Genomic DNA, 10,684 nt, shown 5'->3' with positions numbered 1-10,684 from the left:
AGATATCTGTGTTAGTAAAGGTTTATATGTGAAGTGTGTGTGTGTGTATATATATATATATATATATATATATATATATATATATATATACACACTACCGTTCAAAAGTTTGGGATCGGTAAGATTTTTAATGTCTTTAAAAGAAGTTTCGTCTGCTCACCAAGGCTGCATTTATTTAATTAAAAATACAGTAAAATCAGTAATATTGTGAAATATTATTACAATTTAAAATAACTGTTTTCTATTGGAATATAATATAAAATGTAATTTATTTCTGTGATGCAAAGCTGGATTTTCAGCATCATTACTCCAGTCTTCAGTGTCACATGATCCTTCAGAAATCATTCTAATATGATGATTTGCTGCTCAAGAAACATTTATTGTGTACAAAATATTTGTGTACAATATTTTTTTTCAGGATTATTTGATGAATAGAAAGTTCAAAAGAACAGCATTTATTTGAAATATCATCTTTTGTTACATTTTAAATGTCTTTACTGTCACTTTTGATTGATTTAATGCATCCTTGCTGAAAAAAAAAAAAAAAATCTTTAAATTCTTCTCAAAAAAATAAAAATAAAAATTCTTACTGACCCCAAACTTTTGAACGGTAGTGTATAATGTTACAAAAGCTTTGTATTTCAGATAAATGCTGTTCTTTTGAACTTTCTATTCATCAAGGAATTCTGAAAAATTACAATACAACTGTTTTTAACATTGATAATAATAATAAATGTTTCTTGAGCAGCAAATCATCATATTATAATGATTTCTGAAGGATCATGTGACACTGAAGACTGGAGAAATGATGCTGAAAATTCAGCTTTTCCAACACAGGAATAAATTACATTTTATATTATATTCCAATAGAAAACAGTTATTTTAAATTGTAATAATATTTCACAATATTACTGTTTTTACTGTATTTTTAATTAAATAAATGCAATCTTGGTGAGCAGACAAAAATATTAAAAATCTTACCGATCCCAAACTTTTGGTAGTGTATATATATATATATATATATATATATATATATATATATATATATATATATATATATATATATATATTCTGTCTTCAAATATACTATATATATATATATATATATATATATATATATATATATATATATATATATATATATATATATATATACACAGTATATTTGAAGACAGAAAAGTGCAGTTATGTGATTGTACCAGCAGGGGGTGATGGTCTGATGTCACCTACTGTAGTAATACCATCTAAAATTTTGTAGTGGCAATAATAATATTAAAGTTAACAACAAGAACTATTTTATATAGATGCATGGTGATTATGTACTTGTGGTCAATATCAAATCATTTTTATTTTTATTAAGTAGATGGTATCTCAATATTATACAAATACAGATATTACAGATATTTTACTAATTCAGTAATTAATTCATAAAAATTAAATGGCTCATTGGCTTAAGCGCACCTTTAAAACATCCATTCACTCTCTTTGAAGCGCAGACACAAGATATAGGCCTACACACAGAGAGTGACACACATGCTGTAAAACAATGTGTTACTATCTTTTTCTTTCATGTGTATTGACTTACAAGAGGACTAAAGCCTTTCTAAAGAGGAACAAATAGCTTTAAAATGAAAATTGAACAGGGAGCTTGTGTTTGAGGACAGTGTAATCAATAATGTTTAGACGGTAGAACAAGTCTAACAGACAGCAGATCAATACAGAGGAGCCCCCACCTCCCTCCCCCCCTGTCCCACTGACCTCATCGTATGATCTGATCAGGTCTTTATTTAAAGCTCAGCGGCTGGTGAGTGAAGGCAGGATTACAGAGCAAGAGTGAGAGTGAGCAGAAAGCAGTTAACCGGTTCATTGGGACGAAAACATTTTTGAACGTCACATAAAAATAAACTAGACTTTTACATTTTTTAAAGAAAATGTGAGTGGAAATTGCCCAAGCAAACTTTTGCGATTATTATTATTATTTCTTTTTCAATTTAATGCATTAAAAATATTTAAAGCTGTAGTCCGTAATTTTTTTTTGGTTAAAAATAAAATCAAAATCCAAAATCAATTTTTGAGCAGGTACATAACCAGCCAGTGTTCAAAACTCTCTCCTTACCTTGGCCCGATTCACAAACGATAAACTTGTAATAATGTTTTCTAATTTGAGTGGTACTGGTAGGTTTCCACAGGAAATTCGAGCATGCCGCCATTCGTCTTTGCATCATTATATCACGTCTGTTTACATAAAGGAGTCGTCTCAGCTAGTAGGCTATGAGGATGCTGCAGGCGGCGGATCATTTATAGTGTTTTCTCACAGCTGCTGCAATAATTAAACTTATCATTTTGATGGCAGATTGTAATCCAGAAAGGTCTAAATGACAATCATCAGTCACAGCTGGAGATTCACCCGTAGTCAAAAGCAAAAGACTTCGGACTGTGGAGTGGCTACAGAAACTGAAATCTACAGGCTAATACACACTAAATGCACATATTCATGCAATGCTGATGTTGTTAACATTAACAATTTGAGAACAAAGTATAACAATAATAATAATTTGCACAGTTTGATGTAATCTGAGCTAAGCAATTGTTAGATTTAATCACCATTGGCAGCGCAATTATTTATTGTAATGCTTTTTTCTCAGTTAATCAGAACAAAAGTGGCAGAAATGTTACTTGTTCAGATGACATTTTTCAGTGAAAATTCTTATTTTGGTCATACTTCCAAGACGTAGAATTTGTGATTCAGAAGTACAGTATCCACACCGGTGTGGTGACTGACAGCAAAAATTAGATTAATTCGTGCTGAGGACCCACACCGATACACAACCCACATAAAGATGATAATTCCGCAAATAACTGCAATTGCAGGTTTCAAACAGAGATGGCGACAAAGAGGCAAAACTTACGGACTGCAGCTTTAACGCAATTAACGCCGTCATCCGTTTTTTTTCTGTCATCCTTTGGCTGTGCTACAGTAGGCCTATATGATCACGCTATGATTCATTCAAGTTATATTAAAACACTCAAGTGCCATAAGACACACATACACAAAAAACTAAAATCTGTACTGGCACGCTGCGCGCACAGAATGCCACTTCACAGAACTTCACGCACTGAATTCTCTTTCACGCTTGAATGGACAAAAACACGAAATAATGCCAAAATTACCATTTTGTCGAGTATCCCTCTAAGCACAGTTTTAAATGAGTTAAAAAGTTTTAAATGAGTGTTAAATGTAAAGAGCTGTGAGAAAATAGAATGTGTTTCAGATCTGCGTCAGGTCTTAAAGTGACAGCAGCCTAATAATCCTGTCATTAATGTTTATCAAAGAACAAAAGACAAAGAGAAAAAAACGCTCACTGCTCTTGACTGAATAACTTTTGTAGCTTTAATAAGGATTAATCTATATTCAATTAATAATTTATGCATAAATAAAATTGTGAGATTTATTAGTGGGTTTATGTGAAGATTGTTTTAAGTTCACTTAAATTAAATGTTATATATTTTTAAAGCCTATTAAATGTTACAATTGACAGATTTCAATTATACGGAAGAGGATTAGGGCCAAGCAATAATAAAAAAATAAAACCATCTCAAGATTAAAGTTGTTAAATTTCGAGAAAAAAGTCGAAATAAAATGTTGAGAATAAACTCATTAAATTACGAGAAAAATGTCGTTAAATTTTGAGAAAAAAGTCGAGATAAAATGTTGAGAATAAAGTAATTAAATTACGAGAAAAAAGTCGTTAAATTATGAGAACAAATTCGTTAAATTATGAGAAAAAACTCGTTAAATTTCGAGAAAAAAGTCGAGATAAAATGTTGAGAATAAAGTCATAAAAAAGGTTTATTCTCAACATTTTATCTCGACTTTTTTCTCGAAATTTAATGAGTTTTTTTCTCATAATTTAATGACTTTATTCTCAACATTTTATCTCGACTTTTTTCTCAATTTAACAAGTTTTTTTCTCGTAATTTAACGAGTTTATTCTCAACATTTTATCTCGACTTTTTTCTCGAAATTTAACAACATTTTTCTCATAATTTAATTACTTTATTCTCAACATTTTATCTCGACTTTTTTCTCAATTTAACAAGTTTTTTTCTCGTAATTTAATGACTTTATTCTCAACATTTTATCTCGACTTTTTTCTCGAAATTTAACGAGTTTTTCTCGTAATTTAATGAGTTTATTCTCAACATTTTATTTTGACTTTTTTCTCGAAATTCTCGACTTTTTTCTCGAAATTTAACAACTTTAATCTCGAGATGGTTTTATTTTTTATTATTGCTTGGCCCTAATCCTCTTCCGTACAATTATACTGTAATGTTAAATAACTAATTAATGGCGAAAATTGAGAAAAAAAAAATGTAGACATCAGTATCAGTACTGGTATCAGCCTTCATTCCTATAAAAATTAAAATTGCCATTATACAAATATTTAAAATATACCATCTTTAGGTTGTTTCTACATTATTTTGGAGATTTAATGGATTACAATATAAAAATATATTACAAACTTTAATGTTAGTTGCAATTAATCATGATTACTACAGAATAACATTGCTAGGTATTTGCTAGGTATTCTCTTTCGTGAGCACTTAACCTCATCTTAAAAAAAAAAAAAAAAAACCTTCTTATTCCTATCCTTTCACTTCCTCTAATCCCTCTCTATTGTAGTTTAGGATAATCTGAGCACTGCCTATAACTTGTATTATGAGCACTTCTTGTCTATTTGCCTCGTCATGACGACTCGCTTGTTGTATTCCTCACTTGTAAGTCGCTTTGGATAAAAGCGTCTGCCAAATGAATAAATGTAAATGTAAATGTAAATGTGTTCAGCAAAAAAATATATTATGCTGGAAAAACAGAAAGTGTGAGGAATTGAAGGAAATAAAAATATGAGTAAAGGAAATAAAGCTATCAAGGCATATAAGTGGAGTCATATATGGAGCGTGTTGCCATGGAAATGCGAGGAGTGATTTCAATTGGCTGCTTTTGAGCCTGACCTCTGATTTCAGTGAATGCTCATTCACAGTAGTATGAGATGACATAGCCTTTTCTCCAGTGCTGAAGGTCTCAACCCAAATTCTTGGACAAAATTCTAATGCAATGTTTTCTATGGTTCTATTCTGCATGTTTTCATGTGTTGTAAGTATGTGTCTGTGCATCTGTCTCTTTTGAGCCTCTTTTTCTCTCTCTCTCATTAACGCTCCGCTCAGACGCTGTATAGCAGGTGACAGGGAGAACTAATCGCTCTGAAGATTAAAAATAAATGAAGAGAAACGTGTTTTAGAAAAACGGTGGAACGAACATCATAAATCATCCAGCCTGGATCAGGTTCCTCCTCACTGTCCGCACACTGACACACACACGCACACACGCAGACAAATTACATTACTGAAATCACATTACTGCTGCCTTTCAGGAAGGACGCAAGAAGGGGAAAAGAGAGAGAAGGTGACAGAGAGTGAGAGAGAGAGTCATATTAGATAAGGCTTTAAAGTGATAGAACTGTGGGGGGAAAAAAGGAAAACAGAGAATTTTGTATCCAAAAGCTTGTAGGCTTATTGACTGCATAATAATAATAATAAAATAAAATGTGCAGTCTACATAAACTAAAGCATAAACAAGCTTTAATATATATTTGAAATATATATATATATATATATATATATATATATATATATATATAACAATGTTCATTATTAATATTGTATTTTATTTTAAAATATGTTTAATTAATTATAGTGTTATAATATTAGACTCAATTAGACATCTGCTTTTATATTTCTAACTATGTATGATCATTTAATAAGGCTCATTTAAATTTGATTTTTTTGCTGCATAATGTAAAAGTTTATATGTATTATATGTAGTTTGTGGTCTAGGATTAATAAAAACATTCTGCATACTTATCCTCACAGTCACAGGGCATTAGTTTAATGCCTATGGATGCCTCAAATAATGAGTTTGCAGCAGCAGCAGCGTCCATAACAGGCATAGGCTGCAGTTTTATAAATGTCCTCTGGAGGTCACTGTTCGACAGTGAGTGCAGCATCCGCAGGAAGCAGCTGAATCACAGGCTGCAGAGACAGAGAGAAGATAGAAAATGTCAGACATTATTTGTGACTTTTTGTTATAGCAGTATGTGTTTGTGTTTATGAGCTCATTTCTCTGTGTTTTTCGAGAGGCGCTGTTAGAAAGGACAAGTGGACAAAGAAAAAATAGCAAAAAAATAAATGAACAGAGTAACAACAGTCGGCAGAACAAGAGGAATCAGGGGAGAGCATAATCCTTTGTTCTCCTCTATTCACTTGGAGCGCGTGTCTGACTCCCTATAGGCGGAATTTCATTTTGCAGCATCTCACAGACACACACACTCAAACACCATGTAATTTGCCCTCCAGGGACACTATCATTTTTGTATTTCTGCCTGTGTTTTTCAGATGAAGTGTGTGAGCGCAGATCCTCTTAAGTTTATTTTGGGGGGTTTCCTTGTGATACAAGTATAATATTTTCATTTCTTTCCTTATGCCTATGCCTGCAAGAATAATGTGTGATTCTTAATTAGATGTTTTTGAGAAGGTCACAAAAAGATCAGGATTAAACATGATTTACATACACACTTAGATGTATTTAGGTAGCTATCATTACTGCTTTGGTCCTACATCTGCAGTGCTCTGACAGACAGCTTCTACTTGCAGCTTAATACAGGACAAAAATAAATATTAAGGAATACAAAGATTTGGAAACATGAACATACACTGTATGCTAATAATTACCATTTCTAGTGTCCTGTTTTATGTTTAAGATCTCTGTTGTAAGGTGTAGTAAGAAAACCAAGGCAGTGGATTTGATTCGCAGGGAAAGTGCAATATGCAAAGATTGAGTACACTGCAAGCTGCATTGGATAAAGTAATGCAGTATATAAAATAAAAAGAGAATAAAATATGGAATTAGGAATGAAATGTAATCAACATATGTGACCCTGGACCACAAAACCAGTCATAAGTGTCAATTTTTTGAAAATGAGATGTATACATCATCTAAAAGCTGAATAAATAAGCATAAGCTTTCCATTAATGTATGGTTTGTTATGATAGGACAATAGTTGGCCGAGATACAACTATTTGAAAATCTGGAGGGTGCAAAAACATCAAAATATTGAGAAAATTGCCAATAAAGTTGTACTTAGCAATGCATATCCACTCACAAAAATACATTTTTTATATATTTAAGGTAAGAAATGTACAAAATATCTTCATGGAACATGATCTTTACTTAATATCCTAATGATTTTTGGCATAAAAGAAAAATCGATAATTTTGACCCATACAATGTATTGTTGGCTATGCTACAAATATATCCGTGCGACTTATGACTAGTGTTGTGGTCCAGGGTCACATATATGTACTTAATGTATTTTTTGTTTAGTTCAAATAATGTATTTAAAGTACAAATAATGTATAAGACAACTTAAAAAATTTTCTTCAATTTTCTTTCTCCATTTTTAATCACTCCCTGCCTTCACTAGCTCAATTTAAATAATCCTGCGGTGTGACAAATTAATTTTTAAAAGTACAAATATTTCATGTAGGTTCTCAATTAACACGAGGACATAAACACTGCGTGCATAGTAATTAAAAAATAATTTGCAAAACACTGCCTAAAATTGTTTAAAAAGGATCATGTCACACTGTAGTATGATTTTTTTCCCATAAATGTGCATTCTTTTTTTATAATTATAGTTGAAACTCTGATTTATTAGGCATTTGTGCACAGTTGCATATATATATATATATATATATATATATATATATATATATATATATACACACACATATATATTCCATAGTGTTTAGTGGTCTATTCTATTCTGACCAGGTAGATTTATATTTTGTTGCTTTGGATAATCTGTTAATATTGCATGTTTCCTCTCAGTTCCACCAGCAAACATCAGTATGATCTAGATAATGGCTAATGAATAAGCAATGGCATTTCATTTTTCTCTGTGAATTTTTTCGTTGTTGTTGTTGTTTCACAGAGCTAAGACGGATTTAATGATATTCATTTGAGTTTAGGTCGACTTCACACACTATATAGCTCGGAGCAGAATAAATTTTGAAGGAGGGAAGCTCCTAATATTCAGCCATTAGCTCCAATAAACAAAAGTGCCCTGAAGTATTCCCACTGCAAATGGAAAGAGAATGAAATAAAATGCGAGACAGATCCGAAATTATACATTTGTTCTGAAGGAATATGAGGTAATAAATAAAAGCGAGAGTTTTGCTTGTCCTGTGTGGAAAACAGAGTCTGTCTCAAAATAGAAAGCAGTGCAAGCTCACATGCTTATTTGTGCAGGAGTGAGTGAGCATGTCAACACGCTCAAACATGATACCACCACATAATAAAGACACCTGCTGGTGATCTCCATGGCAACGCTACCTGACAGCCCCGTGACATGCATGGTAAGTTTTATTCCATGGTGATCTTATAGTAATATCACACCTCTCTGTCTCTTGTGTATGTGTGTGTGTGTCTGTAGGTGAGGAGATTTACTCTCTGTGGCCCTGCTAATGGACAGATGTGAGAATAATGTAGTGTAGAAGAGCAGAGATCCTGTAGCTATCGACCATGAGATACTCACACACACACACTCACACGTATACATTTTCTTGAACACCATATCAGAGTGGAGGTCAAAGGCCAGAGCAGAGGCTGATGGGAAATGCGATTTATATTCTAAGGTGGCCAAGCTGCCTCCCATTACTATTACTCACTTAAATGTATGTGCATAGAGCAAGTGTGTATGTGTGTATGATGTTACTGTGCAATGCATAGTCATATTTAAAACACACACCTCACACATTTTTCAGTGCAACTTGGTATTTGTCTATGCACTAAGGATGGTAGTATGGCATTTTGGATATACAGGTGCTGGTCATATAATTAGAATATCATCAAAAAGTTTATTTATTTCACTAATTCCATTCAAAAGTGAAACTTGTATATTATATTCATTCATTACACACAGACTGATATATTTCAAATTTTTATTTCTTTTAATTTTGATGATTATAACTGACAACTAAGGAAAATCCCAAATTCAGTATCTCAGAAAATTAGAATATTGTGAAAAGGTTTAATATTGAAGACACCTGGTGCCACACTCTAATCAGCTAATTAACTCAAAACACCTGCAAAGGCCTTTAAATGGTCTCTCAGTCTAGTTCTGTAGGCTACACAATCATGGGGAAGACTGCTGACTTGACAGTTGTCCAAAAGACGACCATTGACACCTTGCACAAGGAGGACAAGACACAAAAGGTCATTGCAAAAGAGGCTGGCTGTTCACAGAGCTCTGTGTCCAAGCACATTAATAGAGAGGCGAAAGGAAGGAAAAGATGTGGGAGAAAAAAGTGTACAAGCAATAGGGATAACTGCACCCTGGAGAGGATTGTGAAACAAAACCCATTCAAAAATGTGGGGGAGATTCACAAAGAGTGGACTGCAGCTGGAGTCAGTGCTTCAAGAACCACCACGCACAGACGTATGCAAGACATGGGTTTCAGCTGTCGCATTCCTTGTGTCAAGCCACTCTTGAACAACAGACAGCGTCAGAAGCGTCTAAAGACAAAAAGGACTGGACTGCTGCTGAGTGGTCCAAAGTTATGTTTTCTGATGAAAGTAAATTTTGTATATCCTTTGGAAATCAGGGTCCCAGAGTCAGGAGGAAGAGAGGAGAGGCACACAATCCATGTTGCTTGAGGTCCAGTGTAAAGTTTCCACAGTCAGTGATGGTTTGGGGTGCCATGTCATCTGCTGGTGTTGGTCCACTGTGTTTTCTGAGGTCCAAGGTCAACGCAGCCGTATACCAGGAAGTTTTAGAGCACTTCATGCTTCCTGCTGCTGATCAACTTTATGGAGATGCAGATTTCATTTTCCAACAGGACTTGGCACCGCCACACAGTGCCAAAGCTACCAGTACCTGGTTTAAGGACCATGGTATCCCTGTTCTTAACTGGCCAGCAAACTCGCCTGACCTTAACCCCATAGAAAATCTATGGGGTATTGTGAAGAGGAAGATGCAATATGCCAGACCCAACAATGCAGAAGAGCTGAAGGCCACTATCAGAGCAACCTGGGCTCTCATAACACCTGAGCAGTGTCACAGACTGATCGACTCCATGCCACACCGCATTGCTGCAGTAATTCAGGCAAAAGGAGCCCCAACTAAGTATTGAGTGCTGTACATGCTCATACTTTTCATGTTCATACTTTTCAGTTGGCCAAGATTTCTAAAAATCCTTTCTTTGTATTGGTCTTAAGTAATATTCTAATTTTCTGAGATATTGAATTTGGGATTTTCCTTAGTTGTCAGTTATAATCATCAAAATTAAAAGAAATAAACATTTGAAATATATCAGTCTGTGTGTAATGAATGAATATAATATACAAGTTTCACTTTTTGAATGGAATTAGTGAAATAAATCAACTTTTTAATGATATTATAATTATATTACCAGCACCTATACTTACAGTACATAGAATTTGGATGTGTTCCATTACCCCCGACAATGCCCTCCTAAAGCAAATATCTTATATCCGTCCATCTTAGCCAGTTTTTAAATCGCAGGAAGCGCATCCGCTCAGTCCGAAAGGCACTGCAAATGGCAT

Source organism: Megalobrama amblycephala, linkage group LG19, assembly GCF_018812025.1.
Source record: "Megalobrama amblycephala isolate DHTTF-2021 linkage group LG19, ASM1881202v1, whole genome shotgun sequence".
NCBI classification, from domain to species: Eukaryota; Metazoa; Chordata; class Actinopteri; order Cypriniformes; family Xenocyprididae; genus Megalobrama; species Megalobrama amblycephala.
The sequence above is the reverse complement of the archived record's forward strand: the minus strand, read 5'-3'. Positions refer to the sequence as shown.